Source organism: Musca autumnalis, unplaced genomic scaffold (assembly GCF_047663935.1).
Source record: "Musca autumnalis isolate F117 unplaced genomic scaffold, ASM4766393v1 scaffold_4, whole genome shotgun sequence".
In the NCBI taxonomy this organism is placed as follows: Eukaryota; Metazoa; Arthropoda; class Insecta; order Diptera; family Muscidae; genus Musca; species Musca autumnalis.
The window spans coordinates 119,897,103-119,919,518 of NW_027411977.1; the positions used below are offsets into that span (position 1 = coordinate 119,897,103).

The 22,416-nt window shown below is 33.8% G+C and overlaps 1 protein-coding gene across 28 annotated transcripts in view; it reads right to left on the minus strand.

The window, feature by feature from the left end:
• Rbfox1 (RNA-binding Fox protein 1) overlaps positions 1 to 22,416 on the minus strand; it is a 699,789-nt gene that overhangs the window by 128,285 nt on the left and 549,088 nt on the right. The gene's annotated exons all lie outside the window — the stretch shown is intronic.

Below are 22,416 nucleotides of genomic sequence, written 5' to 3' on the forward strand. Positions count from 1 at the left end.
TGGATTTTTTTTGCAAAAGGAATTTAAATTCAAATTAACACCATCATGAAAAAAACGAAATAATATGAAACAAGGCTGTTAAAATGCAAATTTAAGTGAAAAGGAGAGTATCAAACAAAACTCTCTCCTCTCTCACACACACACACTTGGTCGATGAAGAAGAAATTCATTTTTTCATATGCATGCCATAAAAGGATGCATAACATAAACAACAAAAAGCAAAAAAAAAACAAGAAAACTAAAGCAATGAAGGAATAAAGTCATCCTGCAATACTGAAAAGTTATTCCGCACAATGATGAAATTTATGCATATAAAATAGACTCTAGTTCGGGGAAAAGTTAAAACCGCAACATAAGATAGAGTTTGTTGGAAGTCGGAAAAAAGATGAAAAAGCATTTGTACAGTTGTACTTACAACAATACAACAAACAAAACAAAAAAATTAAACGCAATACATTGAAGTAAAAGTTTAAATGTTGTGCGCTGGCCCATTCATGTGTAATGGAGTGGAGGAACAACTGTGGAGGTTACTATAAAACATATTTTTTTAAGGATTGCCTGTCAATGATGGATAAAGAGCGTAAATGGGAACTGAATGCCTGGGGTTTATGCCCAGACAGGTTCTGATGAAAATATTTTCAGCCATGAAAACTTAATCACAAAAGGTGCGGCAATCAAATGAAAATTGACCAATTCTTGTTGTTAAAATGAAAACTTTTATAAAGAAAAAATGTCAAATGAAACATTTTATAAAGAAAATACTTTTTCATTTTAATTTTTCCTAGAACAAGAATCCAACCCTCGGCCATAAAACACCACATTTTCAACGATAGCAAAAGTTGCCGTGTAAGACTTTTCCACAAGTGATGTCTTAAGACATGCCGGTCGAAAACGGTTATAAAAAGTAAGTCCAAATTATTGAACAAATACATATGGGGATTTCTGAGTGAAATCGGCCACTTTAAAAAAAAAACGCTTTTAGATTTAATTTATTTTTTGCTGTGTTAATGCTGCTCATCAGCAAATCATTTCAGTATATTTTCAGATTTTTTTGACCAACGGTTCCAGAGATATCGCGCCTTGAAAAAGTCGAAGTCTCTAAAAACTATGTGCAAAGAAATACACTGTGCGCCTAGGAAGTTTTTGCGGATTCTGAAACTGCAATGTTCATAGATGAGAAAAATAAAAAAAAAAATCGCGGGAGGGATTTTTAAATTAATCGCCGTCAAAGTTCACATTTTAGGGGTTTTAAGGTTTTCACGATTTTGCTGAAAAAAATCTCTAAAAATGTGAACTTTGACTGCGATTTATTTAAAAAACGCTCTGGCAATTTTTTCTTGTTTTTGGATTTGTTTCATCTATGAACATTGAAGTTTCAGAATTTTCAAAGACTTCCCAGGTGTAAGAAGTTTTTAAAGTTAGTTAAGGCACACCGTACATGACACTGTTTTATAAGGAGGCGATACAGTCAGTGCATTGTCCCAATCTGAACTTCTATATCTCAGAAATGGTAAAACCTACAAAAAAATATCATACGCGTTAATCTTGTAGAGAAATTTCACTGCTACATCATTTGCTTTTGTCCCATTTCGATAGGACTCGCGTTTCTAAGCAAAATCGTGAAAACCTAAAAAAGCCCTAAAAATGGGAACTTTGGCAGGTATTTAATTAAAAAATCTTGTTTATCAGCTATTTAATAAAAAAAAGAAAAGCATTTTGCATAGTGGTCTTGGATGCAATTTTCGCGCTTTTCTTGAAATTTGTTTGTATTAAACTACGATTAATTACAAACATTTTAAGTCCTACTTGGCAGTGGGATTCGAATGATTACTATTTTTTTCCTAAAATGTGTTATTTTACCAAAAATAAATAAATAAATAAATAAGTAACTAAATAAATAAATAAATAAATAAATAAACAAATAAACAAATAAATAAATAAATAAATAAATAAATAAATAAATAAATAAATAAATAAATAAATAAATAAATAAATAAATAAATAAATAAATAAATAAATAAATAAATAAATAAATAAATAAATAAATAAATAAATAAATAAATAAATAAATAAATAAATAAATAAGTAAATAAATAAATAAATAAATAAATATTAAAAGATGCATTTATCAAAATATGTTTTGTTATTTTATTTAGGCATTTATCTTAAACACCTAAAAGCTTCTTAATTTTGCGAGTTTAAGAATGGTACCAGCATTTGTGGCCATTACTGAATGAAATTTGTTTGTTCCCGCGATAAGTTTGGTCATTTGATATTTCACATTCAAATCCCCTTATCGTATTTAAGTAATCATCTTCTGGTGAAAATATCACCTTAATATTTAGTAGATAATTCGGCTCGGATGTCGATTCATATAAATTTCCAAATTAAAATACAAAACAAATGTTAAAAAATGTATTTTTTTTGGCAAAATAAGAAATGTTTCACATTGGTATAAAGGAAAAATTGCATTGACAAATTTTAAAAATTAAGAAAATAAAGTAATCATTCGAGTCCCATTACCAAATAGAACTTACAATTTTTGTAATTAATCGTAGTTTAATACAAAAAAAAAAAAAAAAAAAAATCAAGAAAATCGAAGAGTACAATCATCGAAAAAAATTAAATCGCGAAAATTGCATCCAAGACCACAGTGCAATTTTTTTCTATTTTTATTAGATGGCTGATAATTTATTTCTACTTGGGCCAATATTAAAGAACTTATGAATTTTTCTTTGCACATACGAGGGCGGTTCGGAAACTTCTTAGCCTATCAATGAAAGAGAATAGTTAGTTTTTGAAAAATATTTTTATTTTTCAATATAATCTCCTGAAACTTCAATACACTTAGTCCAACGCTTTTCTATCAATTCTATCCCTTGATTAAAATAGTTTTCCTCAAGGTCTTCAAAATAGTGGTTTACAACTGTAATTGCATTTTCATTTGAGGTAAAACGCTTGCCAGCAAGGATTTTTTTAGATTTGGGAACAAGTAGAAGTCGCTGGGAGCTAAATCAGGAGAATAAGGTGGGTGGTCAAGCAACTCGCACTTTAATTCGTTGATATTCTTGTGCGCTGGTGCGTTGTCTTGATGAAAAATTATTTTTTTGTGTTGTAAGCCAGGACGTTTTGCTCGAATTTGTACATTTAATTGATCCAAAAGGTTGCAATGATCGACTGTTAACAAATGCGGCACCCATCTTGCAGAAAGCTTTTTCATCTGTAGTTCTTCATGCAAAATTAAATGGACTCAATCATTTGAGATGCCCATGATATTAGCAATTTCACGCACTTTTATCCGTCGATCATTTAATACCATATCATACACTTTGGCTACAATTTCTGTTGTTGTTGCTGTTTTTGGACATCCACTACGTGGTTCATCTTCAATGCTTGTACGACCACGTTTAAATTCAGCAACCCAATCTTTTACTGTTGCATATGAAGGAGCACTTTCCCTAACACATTCACCATATCACTATGAATTTCTTGTCCCGATAAACCTTTTTTATGTAAATATTTAATGACAGCAAGGATTTCTAATTTTTCCATTGTAAAAAATTGCGGATGCGTCTTTTTTGAACACCTGTTTCTATATGAAGGAGTTGCCAGATCGAAACAAAATTTAACATGTGTTCATAACTGAGATGGAAGTTTCCAAAACACTTAACTTTTTTCTGTTTATACCGCGCTTTTTGTGCTAGGCTAAGAAGTTTCCGAACTGCCCTCGTATTTTTTACAGAATTCGACATGAGTGTATGGCTATGACATTGGAATCAAAGCACAATCATGCCAATAGAAACGTCCAGAAGAGATATAGACGGAAAAAAACATGTCAAGTTCGGTCAAATGTGAAGGTTTTGCTCACTGTTTTCTTCGACAGCACTGGCGTGATGGATCATGAATTCTTGTCACAAGGTTGTAAGGTCAATAAAGAATAATACCCTAAAGTTATGCGCCGTTTGCTCGAAGCAATTCGTCAGAAACGCACAGAATTGTGGAAAACCTAGTCATGGATTTTGCGTGGGTGATTAGCTTTCCTATTGCACCAGTCTGTTCAATACAGAACTATCTCGCCTGAGCATGACTCTAACGACCCGCAAATGGAATGTATGGTGGTAAGAGTCAGGTGTGGAACTACCGAGGTAGATTTGCTGAACGAATACATCCTGTCGATAAATAGCTGTACGCAAGGTTATAGTACTAACCCGTCTGTGGAATATCATGGTCTTGGGGGACTTTAATGCTCATCATGAGAATTAGCGAGAGTGTCACAGTTCGCCAAAGATAACCATCGTGCCACCTGGTCTGACAAATAACGTCAACTGGCAACCCGTTCCGTCGTTTCTCTTGAATCAGACCATCTCTCCATAATTGTGTCCATCATCAGACCACCAAATTTCATCACCTATGAACGTCGCACTTTCATAAATCATGGGAAAGCTAGAGAGATTTCACTAATCACGCTTCAAAGATCTGCCCAATCCTTCTGATATGCGGGTGGCAGAAATGACGTTCCGTGACATCAACACTGCTGCTGCCGCTATATACCTGCTAGTCGAATACAAATGTGAGACCAAATTTTCCAGCTTCGCCATGCCAACCCCAGTGAGATTCAGTCAGCTGACACGGGAAGTTAATAGGTTGGTCGGTGAGCATAAGCGGAATAAGTTAAATCATCTGAAGAGTTGCAACATTGGAATAAGTAAATTGTGGAGGACGGTTAAGTCACTCTCGAACTCTAAAAAGAAGGACGGCAAGATCTCACTCAGTCACCTTTGGCGACGTTACGCTGATTGATCCGTAGAGGTGCACAAGTTATTTCTTACGACAGTTTGTCCAGCACCCCGGCAGTGACGGTACTACGTTGCATTAGATCTCTTCCTGTCGAGAATGAACCACCACAATTTACAATGTATGAATGTCATCAGGAACGCTAAGTCATCCAAAGCATTGGGTGCTGATGGAGTCTACATGGTAATAGCCAAATGTGCCGGGAGTCGAGTATCTTACTAAAGTTCTCAACCTGTCGTTAGTCACCCACATCGTTCCCGAAGTCTGGAAAATGGTAAAGGTGTTCCCGCTACTGAAGCAAGGATGCCAGCAAAGGTGAACCTTACATACCGATTTCACTTTTGTCACCCGTAGCAAAGACCTTTGAGCCTTTAGTCCTCCCTAGCGTCAGAAATAGCACAGCACGACAACAACGCCTCACGCCATCCTCACACATATTAGTCGAAGACTCAATCAGAGCAAGCCGTGTTAAAAAAATGCGGTTGGCGCTTGACTTATCAAAAGCCATTGATACCGTCAAGCACCACCCCACACTATTTGAGGACATCGAGCAGACAACCCTCCGGCCATGTTTGAAATGTTGGATAATCAATTATAGGTGTGGACGCCAGTCGTACGTCGAATCCAGGAAAAATAAGTCCAAGCCTCCTACAGTAAAACAGGGAGTTGCCCAAGGTGGGGTGATATCTCCGAATCTGTTTAACCTGTACATCTCCTGTATACCGCCCCTTGCAGACGGTATTGAGATCGTGACATATACGAATGATTGCACGATCTTGGCGTCGGGTACATACCCTGATGTCATTTGTGAAAGGATGTACACCTATTTGACTGATCTTAGCATTTTTTTCCACGAGTTATATGACCACATATAACACGATAGGTCGGTCTGGGGTAAGTTATGCGGCGCACAGTGGTTCAGAAACCGATTTTCATGGCCAAAACCTCCATTTTTTGTTGTCATCGATTGTTAATTTCTATATGGGACTTGATAGTAAACATATTGAAACAAAGGAAAGCTAAAAATTAGATCAAAATATTGGAAGGTGTGGGCGTGGCGAGCTTCTAAAGACGAAAAATGCTTCCCAACTTTGGAAAATACGTAATTTTTACAAATTTCTGGAGAAAGAAACTGCTATTTCTCAGAAACTATAACAGATATTGTGTACATTGTTTTTTTTGTTAGGTAGGTAGAGTTGTTGACTTTAAGTGTCGTTTTAATAAATTACCGTAGCGTTTAGACGAAGTGAGCTATTTTATTTTTCCTCAGGTACTAAATTTTAGCGAAATTCCAAGTTTGGTGGATTAGAACTTTTAAGGAACACCTTGGAACAAAGTTCCGTTCGCACAGAATGATGCCCGAGAGTGTCCTCTTTCAGTCCATATACATATACTTTTGTACACCTCCCGTTCCGTCCGTTTAACACTTGTATAAATTTTTGAAATTACATGGGTAAAAAAGTGTTTTTTTCCATACCGTTTCCCATATAAATTACTAGCAAAATGCCCGCTACTTCGTATGCGGAAAGGACATAAAAAATAAACAATATTTAATATGAAATTAGTGTTCACCATCTAAATATTTTGTTGTACTAATACCAATTTTAATTAATATTTATTTTTGTACTGTTCGTACCACTTTAGTTCCATTTCAAAATCATCAACAGCGAGCCACATTTTTAGAGGCATTTTAATTAAAAGATTTCTGTCCCAATATGGTAAAATATTCTTGTAAAGAATACACCCAAATCTAATTTTGGTACCATGCCACATTTCAGACTTTGTACGCATTTCATGCAATACTAAAAAGGTACGAAATTTAGTACTTTTCATACACCTGAGTATAACCTTCAAAACATTACTTTCTTATATCAACCCAATATGCCAACCGCGACTCTAATTTCCAAATCGATCAATTCCCCCAAAAACCAATTATAGTACGAATTTCCGAACCTCCTCCCAACATACCAAAATGCTGCTGCTAATTAATCCCTTTACACAATAACAAATTGAACCAAAGTTTTTTCAGCTCTGTTCCCACACCTGATACATTTAGACCAATTTAGTAAATTTATGGTACGTATTTCTTAAACCACCCGCATATACCAGCCCTGTCACTACGCCCAATAACAGTAATCTTAATTGCAAATCTCAGAATTCCAGCAGTATCTGTTCACCCTAATCCAAATTGTGCCAATTTAGTGCCATTTAGTACAACAGCAATCTTAATTCCAAATTTCAGGATTCAAGCTCGAACCGTTCACCCAAATCCAAATTGTACCAAATTTAGTACTTTGAGTACCCATAGGTTCGAATTTTTAAATTCTACACTGCGACAGTAATAGTAATGTCATATCTCAAGACTCCTGCTCCATATGTTCACCCAAATACAAATTTTACTAAATGTAGAACCATTTAATACATTCAGCGTCCATAAGTACGAATTTCCAAAACAACCTCAATCCTACACTCTAACAGTAATCTTACTTCAAAATTTAAGGATTCCAGCACTACATGTTCATTCAATTGTACCAAATTTAATACCATTTAATACTTCCCGTACCCACTAGTACAAATTTCCAAAATTTCCTCAATCCTACAGCCCAACAGTAATCGTAATTCCAAATTTCAGGATTCCAGCGCTATCCGTTCACGCAAATCCAAATTGTACCAAATTTAGTACCATTTCGTACCCATAAGCAAGACATTTTTAAAACCACCCTCATATCACAATCTTATACTTCAACAGTAATCTTAATTCCAAATTTCAGGCTTCTAGCTCTATCTGTTCACCCAAATCCAAATTGTACTAAATTTAGTACCATTTAGTACATTTCATACATACGAGTACGAATTTCCAAAACCATTTCCTTTTAAAACACCACTTTCCAACCTTGATTTCCATACCAAATTCCAAGATTCTAGCTATAACCGTTCAAAATATACAACTGGTACTAAATTTTATAACTTTTAGTACTTTTCGTACACTTATAGGTCGAAATTCCAAAAACCCTTTTGTACATCTTTCTAACTCTCCACCAGTGACCCTCATTCCAAATTTCAGAATTCTAGCTCTTCCCGTTTGCCTAAAACAGAGGGTACCATATTTAGTACCTATTAGTACTTTTCGTACCCTTCCAGTTCGAATTTCCAAAAACCGAGCCTTATCTCACGCCTACATACCAACAGCAACCTACACTCAAAATTTCAAGGTTCTAGCTTTAGCCGTTTCGTCTGGGCGATGATCTGTCAGTCACTCACTCACTCACTTATCACTAAGCTCTTTTATATACAGTGGCGGCCATATAATTAAGAACGACATCATATTAAAAAGTATTTGACTTGCTACGTTCCAAATATTTGAATATTTATATGGAACAAGATTGGTAAATAAAGTACAGGGTAAGCACTTTCAACTAAAGCCAAAACATGTTTTAATTCTCCCTCGTTAATACGAAAGATACCACGATTTATTAAAATAGTCATAAATCGACCTGGTCACATAATTAAGAACGATATAAGTAAATTTTACTTTAAGGTAATTTTCATACACAATATGTGAATATATCGTTATGTATTTTATAAATCGGTTATTTTGATTCATTTTTAGTATCAAATGTCCTTCATATTATTATTGAGTCTACATATTATTGAGTCTAAGTTTGATAATTAGGGCATACCTAAGGTTTTACAAAATTTGCTCATAATTTGACGAATTTATTTTATTTTTGGGATCTAAAGCCACAGTTTTGGCTTCCTCTCATTCCTTCGACGATGCTCTGAACGATACCTTGTGATTGTCGTTCCATAATCGGCGCTAAATTACCCTTAAATTGGCTTTTAACCCACTTCTTTGAGTCCTTTACGAGGGAATTGTCTGGGAAATAGTTTCGTATGAGCCATTTCCACCTTATAAATCGGTGGGATTGTTGTCTGCAGGTAGTAGACAGGAAATAAAAAAATAATTTCGTTTTGTACAAAAAATTGGGCTAACGGTACACCAAACAAAAATGAAAGGTTTAATATTTTGAAAGCCTTCATTGCACAAAGTCTTTGTGGGTGTGGTAGGCATAGTTATGTAAGACTTTGTAATCAATGAAGCTCATATTAATATCAAAACTAGTCAAATCAATAATTTTTATGGATGAAAATACAATGTTTGTATAAACTAATGTCTGATGTACATACACAAAATTTTTGTGGAATTCGAGCTTTCAAAACATTATGTTAATAAATGTTATATTCGGTGTGGAATTCTTCCAATTTTTGTGTAGACGTTATATTATTGTTTCATTTCCTGTCTTCTACCTGCAGACAAAAATCCTACCGCTTTATAAGGTGGAAATGACTCTTATGAAACTATTTTCCAGACAATTCCCTCGTAAAGGACTCAAAGAAGTGGGATAAAAGCCAATTTAAGGGTAATTTAGCGCCGATTATGGAACAACAATAACAAGGTATCGTTCAGAGCATCGTCGAAGGAATGAGAGGAAGCCAAAACTGTGGCTTTAGATCCCAAAAATAAAATAAATTCGTCAAATTATGGGCAAATTTTGGAAAACCTTAGGTATGCCCTAATTATCAAACTTAGACTCAATGATATGTACCATTGAAGGACATTTGATACTAAAAATGAATCAGAATAACCGATTTCTAAAATACATAACGATATATTCACATATTGTGTATGAAAATTACCTTAAAGTAACTTTTATTTATATCGTTCTTAATTATGTGGCCAGGTCGATTTATGACTATTTTACTAAATCGTGGTATCTTTCGTATAAACGAGGGAGAATTAAAACATGTTTTCGCTTTATTTAAAAGTGCTTACCGCGTACTTTATTTACAAATTTTGTTCCATATAAATATTCAAATATTTGGAACGTAGCAAGTCAAATACTTTTTAATACGATGTCGTTCTTAATTATATGGCCGCCACTGTATATAGATAGCTTTTCACACAAATGGAAATTTTTTAACATATATGTTTTTATAAGAGTTTATAAAACCCCAAGGAGTATTTTTTTAATTTTGCAAAAAATTTAAATTTTTTGAAAAAAAATTTTAAAAAAATGTAAAATTTTTTTCCAAAAAAATGTTTTTTTAATTTTTGGTATTTTTTTGTTTCTTTTATTTAGGTGCACAATGGTCCCAAATCCAAATTTTCTGGCCAAAACTATTTCAACGTCCATTTTGTATTGAAATTAATTATTATTTATAATAAATGTGCACAAACAGCAATTCTTACGCTTTAACGACCAAAATGACCAAAAACTGCCAAAATTTGTTGTGTGGGGTCTAAACCAAAACATTGACCTATGTTAATAATTTTTTGTACGAAGGATTCATATCTTCCAAGAGGTCAAAATACCAAATTTCAGCCGAATCTGTCATAAAGTGTCGCTAAAATCCACAAATATCTAAAATCGGACAGTAATTTTATGTGGGGGCTACGACAAAAAATTGACCTATTTTCAAAAAAATATACATACTTGTTTTCTACACTCTGAAACCCTTAAATATGAATTTTAAGGGAACTCGGTTGATAGATGTGCGTATTACCGTTCTATTTCAATTGGATACTACGTACAGTCACAACAGGTATTTACAAAAAATTCTCCCATCTTAAAATAGAAAAATCCACTTTATTTTAACTGTGGCAAATTTGAGCACGATTTTACTTCTGAATTTATTAGTACAGACCCCCTGCTATCTTCCAAATTCGATTTGGAAGTGGACAAATTTGGACATTTTTTTAAAAGTTTAAATATATTTAAAAAATATTTGTAAAAAATAATGTTCAATATATATAAAAACATTGATTTTATTACGCTAATTTTACAAATTTCATAGTTCTTTTTGTAAATATTATGAAAGTACTCATAAACAGCTTCCCGATTCATAATAACTTTGGTCTCACTTCTGTATATTTATGCAGCGACGCAATACAACAAAAATTGTATATTTTACAGCACAAAGTCTGTTTTATTTTCACATAAAAAAGTGCCAACTTTGGTACTGCGCCAATCAACGAATACTAACGTTATTTACAAAAACTAATTATTTTCAGATGACTTGATGTGTTTTTATTATTCTGTGCAAAAACAAATTAAAATTTCGAAACTTCAAAAATAGGGTTTTGGCCAAAAATTTCCTGATTGAAACCTATGTGGGGTGTGACTTTTTGTAAATAGAACATATGAAGAACTCAACAACACTCATATTTTGATGAAAAGTATAAAAAACTCAATTTTTAACTTTGACCTTCGCAACAGCTGGACCGAATTTGGTGCCTTTTGATGTGCCGGAAAGCCTAAACTGTTATCTGTAGAACAAAAAAAAAAAAAAGAATTATGAAAATATCTCTATCCGTTCAAAAGAAAAAAAAAGAAAAAACGATTCTGAGCCACCGTGCGGCGCCAGTTTGGTCCGCGAATGTAAATGCAAGACGATGAAGCAATATCCAAACTTTCCAGAACGCCACCCTGAGAACTGCAACAGTGCGCTTTCTTTCAGTACTTGCTCGTGAGAGTCATCCTAATCATGGTGGGGAAATGTCAGGAGGGATTTTTATGATCTAAAGTGGGAGGTCCATCGTTACAGGAGAGAACCCATAGATCAGGGTTAATCACCACTGGGCTCGCGAGCCGTGTCTGTGTGAACACACACAATCTCAATTGTGGTGAGTTTGAACGTTGCTCTCACCACCGATCATCTTCTTTGTTTTAGCAATGAATTAACGCACACGATGTTTATCTAGAGAGGGATAGATAATCTCGTGTGTGTGCCCAACACAAACGCAGCGCTAGAATTTGTTGTTGCTGGTGAACACTGCCCTAGATCAACAAGCCTATTAACGGTGGTGCTCTAAATAGTTTGTGCATTAGTCTCTCTGAACGAGCCTTTCCTTTGCTAAACCACGACAGATGAGAATAAAGAGTAGATATGTTATTGTTGCAGTCACGTTAACGTACATAGGTTTAAATCAGTGTTCACCAGCAACAACAAATTCTAGAGCAACGTTCAAACTCACCACAATTGAGATTGTGTGTGTTCACACAGACACGGCTCGCGAGCCCAGTGGTGATTAACACTAGTTTAAATGGCATTCACACGGATAAAGTCGCAGATGCCATAAACAACTATCGTGTGAATGCGGCCCTCGGAGAACATCCCCCGTCTATCGCAGCTGAGGAGCGGCAGCTGCCACGACAAACCAGACTAGTTTTGGCTCAACTACGCCCAGGATAATGCAGTAGCATAAATTTTTATAGGGCAAAAATCGATGGACCCAGACCCAGATAAAGCAGGAAAACGACATACAAAGATATCGAATACTGTTAAGTAACTAAAAATCTAGTCTACTTCAAAATAAGCCAATAAATACATTTTCGATTTATTCGAAAGTGACAAGTGGGGTAACTAACCCCTTTAAATTTGCTAAAAATGAAAAAAATTGAAATAAAATATCAGAATAACAATTGTATAATTAATAGAGTTGGGCAATCTCGTTCAATTGAACGATCCGGATCACTGTCCTCGTTCAAAGGCGAATGAGTAACATCATAAAAACCAACTTGTGAAATTAAGTATACACAGTTTTGTCAAAGAAATTATCGGTGTCCAGTGAACGAGATAGTGATCCGGATCGTTCAATTGAACGAGATTGCCCAACTCTTAAATTAACATTTGAAAATTATGATAATGAATTGTTGTTTATTATTACCACCTATCTATCGTATGCCTCGCAGCTTGATTCCCTTAACAGGACAAAATGCATTCCGATCAACGGTCTCTAGGAATTTATTACAAAATTCAAAAATATATAACAACCCATTTTGGACGTTGATGGTCCGTTTTAATTTTGTTTTTTGCTCAAGCATATAAACTTCTTTGTAATAACCACAATGGCAAGCAGGTAAGGACGACAAACTAAGGACGAACTACGGAAGAAAAAAGGTAAATAAGATATTCTGGAAAAATAAACAAAACAAAGGTATTGTTGGCAACATTGCGCACACCGAGGCAAGCAACAAACGAAGGAAAGAAAACACGATTTAAACGGAAACTATAAAAATGCAATAAATAAATACGGTAACAACGAATAAAATCTCCGGTTTTCATTTAATGGGCATACCGAAAAATATTGTCGAGAGGAGAGGGAAAAAAGACACAGGAAATGAAAATGAAAAAAAAGCAACATGAAATGTGTGATGGTATCCTTTAATAAATTTCCAACTATCGAATATAAAAATGTTAATGGAAGTATGGTATTTTACTTAATTCAAAGCGATGGATGTTGCTACAACTAATTATTTCGTGGGCTTAAAAAGTAAAGGCATGAGGAACTTGAAGTTTTCAAGGGTGGTGGTCTTTGCTTGGAGAAAAAACGGCAACTTTATTTCTGCCCCCTATTCCATTAATTTTTCTTTTATTCAGCGCCTATGCAATTTGGCATAATTTATTAGATCTGTTCCATTTTTATTTTGCTTTTATAACAAAAAAACGACAAATATTTACATTGCAGTTCAAACTGAATTTTTTCGAGCAGCAGCGTTTGTTGGACACTGAAATTGCATTATTTATAAATTATTTACCAAGCCAAATGTATTTGTTTTTGTGTTGTTTCCTCCTCCAACTGATGCCTTGTTTGCATAATGACGTTAAATAAATGTCAACCCACATTCAATGTTGAAGCTGTAAAAAGGATGATGCTAGTTAGGAAAAGTGGCAAGCGGCACAGTGTTTAAAGGACTAATGATTTTTTTGAAATACATTTCGAAAAGCGTTGGAGAAAAAAAGGTACCAAGGTAATTCTATATTCCTTTGTGGCTTTCACATAAAAATACTTTTATTTGTCTTTAGTGAAGTACGGCCAAGTAGTAGAGCAGCAAGGGTGGAGTTAATTTAACTCACAGTAACATTTTTAGAAAACTGCTGCACGTTTTCAAACACTATCATCCCAAACACTCACATTCACAGACACAAGCACCATCATAGCACCGACCTGGAGCAAATGCAATTTGTTTAAGTAAACACTTAACGGCTTAAAAATGCGAAAAGCATCCAGTTCTTAGTATAAGAGGCTAACAGCAGTCAGCTAGCTAGCTGGCTAACAGCAACGTATGCCACACCGCATATTCCAAAGCCAATGGGTAACAACGTTAGGTAAGTACGAGCACGCACATTAAGGCGTCCCAAAATTTTTTTTGAACTCCTACCACCTAATTTTTGTATATCCTCCACCATAGTATGGAGCATGGTAGAATAAAGAAGGTAAAGTAAATACTACAACAAGTACAACTCAACAACAACCACAAAGGAATTTGTTTTTGTTTGTAACGTTACTGTCACCGGTACACGTAAACAAAACAAGGAAATGTCTATAAATTATTGGAATTTTTAAAACTAATATTTTTTTCACATTTAATTGAATATTTTGAAAAACATAAATGAAAATTCGTTACATTTTCAATTTGAAAGTATCCATTCTACTAAATGGATAATTTCACGCAAAAAGTAGAATTCTTGCAAAAATGTTTGGGGTCGCTAAAAAATCATTGAAAAAGGAGAAGCTGTTTCAAACTTTTGTTTTTGAAATCAAAGAAGCACATGTTTATTAGGGTTTTGATTTTTTTTTCAAATTTAACAAATATCACACACATTAAAAAATATTGTACCGCTTATATAAGAGGTGTTATAGTGTGCGGCACGTTGTTCGGACTTTGAAGAGGTTACATATCATTGATATGAAGAAGTCTTTACGGGAAATACAAATATAAAATGTCGTATGGAATTTGACACTAACATAACAGCCCAGTTCAGTCAGCTGGGTATTGCTCTTACCTTATATTGTTCTATCATGAGTATTGAGGGTATATTAAGTTTGTTTTTCTGTTTGTAACACATCGAACAAATCATTTGCGACCATATAAAGTAAATATATTCTTGATCAGGATAAAATTCTAAGACGATCTAGGCATGTCCGTCTGTAGTCTGTTGTAATCACTCTAGCGTTCGCAATAATTGAGCTAGAGCGCTATATTTTTGCACCCGAGCGTCTTTTTCCCATAGGCAGGTCAAGTTCGAAGATGGGCTATATCGGAACACTTTTTGGTATAGCACCCATATAAGGGTACTTCCCGATTTTTGTTTGGGTTTCCAGTGGTCACAAAATATCTCCACTTAAAACCGTCAACATAGCATGTATAGCCTCATATAAGGTTCCCTACCGACTGAATACATTTTTTATGCTTTTTTACCTTATTTTTGTATCAGTGGTCACAAATCTCGTATGAACCACGAGCTATATAAGCTACACAAAGACATGAATATAGTTAAACGTATCGAGATGCAACGATTGCGTTGGCTAGGCCATATCATAAGAATGAGCGATGATGAACCCGCTAAAAAGGCGTATGAATACATGCCACATGGCGGTGCACGCAGAATCGGCAGGCCTAAGCTTCGATGGAGCATACAAAAAGTCAAGCGAAAAACAGAGAGGAATGGAGATCTTTTCTTAGTTCGGTCTATGGAACAAATGTTCTGTAATGGGCCAACTAAGAAGTAAGTAGGTCACAAAATATCTCCGCCTAAAATTCACAAAAAAATTCTCAACCTTCTAATACAACAGAAGCATAAACAAATTTACAAAAACAAATTAACACAGACTCAACTAAGAAAACACATGACAACTCTTCTAGATGAAGTTGACATGCAAAACTTCATTGAGAGCGAAAACAAATTATTAGAGAGCTACACGCACTCACATAAAACGACTCACATTAAAAAACTCCATGCATTACAACAACACAACACAGATATTGTAATGAATAACAACAACGGTTGGTTTGTAAACAAGACGAAAGTAAATATTCCTGATGATATTGAGTGGTTATTTTCGTTGGGGCCGAAGTATGCGACGCCTACAACAACAAAAACTTTCCCGCTGCAATTGCAGAAGGAGAAGATTGCATCCAAACAATAAACGACAAAGAGAAGCAAGAAATTGCAAGAACAAAACTAGCATCACTTATTGACGATCACACGAAGAAATCAAAATTAAGCACTAGAGACAAGGCAATAATCAACACAGTGGGGCGATGTAAAACCTTCTTAAAAGAAAATACTGACATATTGATTATGAGCGCAGACAAAGGGGGAAAACTATGGCAATGGATAAAAACGAATATAAAGCCAAAATGTCAGCCATTGTAGGAGATCTTTGCACGTATAGACGACTTACTAAAGATCCTACATATAACTTACAAACAAAGAACAACACGCTAGTTGATAAATTATTTAAATTAAACATCATCACTGAATCGGAAAAATATAAATTGACTACTAAAACGGCAGTGGCACCACGATTCTATGGGTTGCCCAAGATTCACAAAGCCGGAATTCCACTTAGACCTATATGCTCAACAGTGAACTCCCCAGCAATAGGATTATGTAAATATATTGTCAATATCTTAAAACACCTAACAATCAATTCAACATACAATGTAAAGGATGCAAAGGACTTTAAGAACAAAATCAAGAACATTAAGATCAACTCGGACGAAGTCCTAATATCATTTGACGTGGTATCTTTGTTCCCCAGTATTCCGATAAATATAGCTTTAAACGCTATAGAAGACAAATGGGATATTATACGGACTCACACAGAGATACCAAAGGAACATTTTATGGAAATATTGACACTGTGTATAAAGGATACACGATACTTCAGCTATGACGACAAGGTTTATAAACAAAACAAAGGCATGCCAATGGGTTCTCCGGCTTCACCAGTATTGGCAGACATCGTGATGGAAAAGTTATTGGACTCATCAATACAAAAGATGGAGACGAAGCCACGAATTTTGACTAAATACGTCGACGACATCTTCGCTATAATAAAGAAAAGAGACATAACGGCAACCCTGGACACCCTAAATGCATTAAACACGCAAATCCAATTCACGATGGAAACTGAGGTAGATAACAGATTGCCATACCTAGACGCAATAGTAATAAGAGATGGTGATGAACTTAAAGTGAACTGGTACCAAAAGCCCACCGCATCGGGTAGATTAATTAACTTCACCTCAAAACACCCTAGGAGAACCATTATTAATACAGCAACGAATTTTATAACGAGAGTACTAGACATTAGCGACAACGACTTCCACATCGAGAACATCAAAATAATTAAAAATATTCTTAGGAAAAACAATTTTCCCATAAAAACCATTGACAACTTGATTTCACGTGCAATAAAAACAGACAGAACGCAAGCCACAGAGAAGGAGCCAAAAATCTACAAAACAATGACATACACAAGGGGTTTCTCGGAAAGAATAAAATCATCCAATATATATGACGATTCCAGATATGAACTGGCATTTAAATCCCATAACACCCTCCATAATGTTTTCAGTAAATTAAAAGATAAAATTAAGAACGAGGATAAATCCAATATAGTATACCAAATTAACTGTAAAGGGGACAAGTCCAACGTATGCCAGAAAGTATATGTTGGCACCACCAAAAGTAAGCTTAAGACCCGAGTATCGGGACACAGATCAGACCAAAAATCCACTAACAAACCCCTGGAACAAAAAACTGCATTAGCAGCCCACTGTGCCGTAACAGATCACACACCTGATTTTAACAATATTAAAATATTAGCTCAAGAGGCAAATTATAACAAACGTTACACTATAGAGATGTTGCACATCATAAACACTCCAAATGATATTAGAATGAACTACAAAGCAGACACAGACAATTGTGCTCAAATGTATAGACACACGGTAAACAAATACAGACGAGACAAACTTCAGTTGAAGAAAGCTCTTGGAAGCAATTAAACCAAACTCTCTTTCAAGTAATTTAACAGCCAATAATTTTGTAATTACATCCATTAACATAATTATTATTTGTAGTTCCCTGAAGATGATTGGAGATTCCAATCGAAATATTGGATAATAAAAACAAAATTGAAATAAACAACTAGTTTTATTTATAAAAAGCCTGTAGCCGAACGATACCTAAACACGTTAACCGATCACCATAAAATTTCATATATTTAAAAAGTTTTTGGATTAAAGGAAAAAGCGTTCTCTAAAATCCTTTTTTTTATCCGCTAAATGTTACAAAAGAAAGCTCTTTGAGCATTACTCGTAAATTGTTTTTTTAATTCATATTGATCCTTGCAATATTTACTGATTGTAAATTTTGTATAAGACATTAATATGCTTATACGTTTTTCTTTCTTAACTTTTGGCTTTTACTGATTTTAATTAATTGATAATAAGCATCTTTTAGGAAAGGTCGTTTTTTAGTAGTCTAAATCTGGTTACTTCTTGTTTTGTATTTGTTATTGTGTTGTTAATAACTAATTGGGATTTTATTATTTTATTTTTATTTCTTCATTTTTAATTCAATTTTTTTGCCATAAATTTATATTATTTTTTAATTATATTTTTAGTTTTATGTTTTCTTACGAATTAGATTATATTATGTTTGTATGTCTTTAAGAATTGCAGATTGGTTGTAACCTAAATAAATGGGCACATAAGCCTGGTAACAAGTTTTGAAAATAATAAATAAATAAATAAATAAATAAATAAATAAATAAATAAATAAATAAATAAATTAATAAATAAATAAATAAATAAATAAATAAATAAATAAATAAATAAATAAATAAATAAATAAATAAATAAATAAATAAATAAATAAATAAATAAATAAATAAATAAATAAATAAATAAATAAATAAATAAATAAATAAATAAATAAATAAATAAATAAATAAATAAATAAATAAATAAATAAATAAATAAATAAATAAATAAATAAATAAATAAATAAAAAATGTAGGGAGTGGGAAGGAGTCCCAAAAATTTTTTTCTGGGTCGCCCTAGAGTACATGGCATCTTCAAATGGTACTATGTGCTTGCTATGTCAATGAAAGTTTTACAGGTATTTTTTTCAATGCCTCTTTACATAGAAATAAATAAATAGCATTAACTTTAATCAGTTTTTTTTTCAATAAAAAGAGAAAAAGCAAGTACGAAATAAGACATAATCATATTAAGCCACATGGGGTGTGAGAAGGCAAATGAGGGCTATTCCACGAGGGCAGACAGATTTAATTTCAAGCTGTGCTCCTCGGTATGCAGACCACTTCGATTGCCTGGTGATTTTGAGTCCGGTTTGTAGGTTAGTGTAATCGTTGTATCTCGATAAGTTTAACCTGATGTCGTTGTATAGCCTGGTGGTTCATACGACGCATAGTGATTCAGACTCCTTTTTTTCCTGCTCAAAACTTTGTTAAATTTGAACATAGTCAGCTTTCCGATGCATTAAAAACATTCGAATACGGTCTAGTAGTTGCAGAGGAATTCAAGGTCAAGTTAAAAATTTGAGTTTTTTCATACTTTGCATCAAAATATGAGTGTTTTCGAGTTTTTCATATGCTCTAACTATTTAAAAAAGGTCAAACGCCAATAAACATACCATATAAATAGAAAAAAAAAATTAAAAAAAATTGGATTTTTTAAAATTGTTTCAATTTTTTCCAAATGGGGCAATCAATTTGGTTCAAAGTTTGGATCTCTTAATATTTTGTCAAAATTGAGTTTAATTTATATAATGGTCCATATCGGTCCTCTTCTTACGGTACCTCCCCCATAAAAGTTCAAAGTTTCAATTCACATAGGCTAGGGTATAGCTCTGTCGGCAAAGCCGATTGATACTTTCTAACATGTTTCATAGCATGTTGCTTTTTAGAGGGATGGGTTACAAGTCCGACGCCCAAACCAAAATTTTTAACGGATGTTAAAGGCAGCTCCCCGGGCGACAGCACGGAGAGGTCAGCACCCACATGAAATGAAAGAGGGAACAATATAAGTCCTAGGCTTTGCATTTTAAAGCCGGTCAGGGCCGTTGCTTGCTATCATTCATCCCATTTGAAAAACGGCAAACGCCATTATAAAAACACAAATTCAGTTTATTCTAACCTATTTTAGTTTTTTTTTTAACAAATTCTGCTAAATCCATTACTTTCAATTTTTTCATTTAAAATTTCCGTAATCATATTACAGTTAAGCATAAATAATGTAAAGCTGGTGAAATGAATTTACAATGATGCCCATAAGAGATGCACACAAGAGAATCAAAACCCTACAACATAGTAATATCCTGTGATTTATTTTCAATTTCCTGTTGATTTAGTTTGTGGTATTTTCTTTTATTATTGCTTTTAACTTTTTTTTTCGAAATTCAAAAGTTTTTTTATGTTTCGTTCGTCTATTACACTGCAGCTTTAGGAGAAAGCAATACCAGGCTGCCTGACTAGCAGCGGCACTCTTCATAATGGCAAGATGAGATTCATGAATGGAAATCTGTTTAACGCAGCTCTTTTTTTTGCTTTTCCCTTTTTGTTTCTTTAGAAAAGTGCTATTAAAAAAAAGAGGCAAAACGCCATTACTTCTGGCCTTTGTAAAGTTACAATTTTCCTCCCTTTTTTCCATGACTTCTTCATCATTATTCTCTTGTTAAGGAGTATCGTATTTTTATGAGAGCAACAGAAATTGTTTTTTTTTTTTGTTCATTGTTGACGATTGCCATGGATACGTTAACGTACAATACTCGTATAATACATTGGTAGAGCTGCAGATGGATGTTGGTTTCCTTAACTGAATTATAGGGATAAACATATAAAGTGTGCTTTTGAGGTTCCAAAGCGTAGCCATTATACATACATACATATCGCTCATTTACTCAAAGAGTGACATAACTCAAAAAATGCGTTTTTTGAGTTAGCAATTTCTATTTTTTCTACGACTTCTACTTTATCTTGTGTCAAATTTTCAAGTTGATATCTCTAAAACTCAACGAGGTACAGCTTATTTTCTAGGAGTTTGGCATAAATCATCAAAAAAACTTTTTTGCATTTACGAAGCACATGCTTGATCTTGCACAGAAATTTAGCACTGATATCTGGCTAGTTCTCTGCACAATATGGTCCAACTAGTTATATTAGTTTTTGTGTAATAATCTTTTTAAGTTGGGAAGTCAAATTTCAATCGACAACTTAAAACGCGTTTTTCTCGAACTTCATTTTTTGAAATGTGTCACTCTTTGAGTAAATGAGCGATATATACTTATACATATAAGTACATACACACATCTTCAAAGCTAGAGAGTTACTGTGCACCTACCCTTTGATAAGTTTGTGTGGTTTGTGTGCCCCAGTTTGACTTTAAAGCGTCTACACCGGAAATTGATTTATTTTCCTGGGTTTGGGTGGCTGTTGTTTATTTCTTCTTTTATAGAATTTCCTGTAAATTCTTTTGTGTTAACACGATTAAAAGAAAAACACATCTCGTTTACTTTGCGTCATAAGGTAAAAGTGTTGAGAAGAAAATGGATAATGTAAAATGCATGACAGTATTTATGAAAGATCGAAGAAAACTTAATAACAACGAGACAGAAAAATATATAATTGGAGTCTATGAACTAACAAGAAAATTCCTAAGGAAACATGATGACATTATAGTTACAAACTCAGACAAGGGAAATAAAACTGTAATTCTATACAAAAACGAATATAATTCAAAAATGAACACATTATTAGATGACAAAACTACTTATAAAACTACCAGAATAGACCCAACCGAAAAGTTACTAAGAACTAACAACAATATTGTAATGGATTTACATAAAAATAACCACATCACAAAGATAGAAAAGTTTAAATTAACATGTCACTCAGCCGAAGCTCCTAAACTGTACGGACTACCGAAGATCCATAAGGTAAACGTACCACTTCGACCTATATCGTCCTCAACAAAAGTACCATGTTATAATCTGTCACAATACATAGGCCAAACATTAAAACATATTATATCGTCGAAGTACAACATCAAAAACTCCATGGAACTAAAAGTAAAATTAGATTCAATACATTTGGATAAAGACGACATACTTGTCTCTTTTGATGTAGTGTCACTATTTACAAATATACCTATACACTTAGCCATCAAAAATATACTTGACAACTGGGAAATCCTGCAACAAAAAACGACGATTCCTAAGCGAAGATTTATGGGTCTGTTGCAATTTTGTCTTATAGACAACAACTATTTCAAATTCGAAGAAACTATATATACCCAAACATACGGCATGCCAATGGGTAATCCACTCTCGCCAACGATTGCAGACATAGTTCTTGATGCACTATTGGATGACGTGATATCAGAACTCAAACAAGTAAATATAGAAATGAAGTTAATATCAAAATACGTCGATGATATTTTTGCAGTAGTGGATAAGAAACATGTCGAAACCATCTTAAAACTATTAAACTCTTACCATACGAAATTACAATTCACTGTAGAACTCGAAAAAGAAAACAAACTACCATATCTAGATATGACGATCATAAGAGAGAACAATAAAATTAAAACGAATTGGTATACTAAGGCGACATCTTCCGGACGTATGATTAATTACCTTTCAACTCAACCCAAAACCATGAAAATAAACACGGCTAATAATCTTATTAATAAAGTATTCTACCTCAGCAACGAAGAATACATTAACACAAACAAAGAAAGA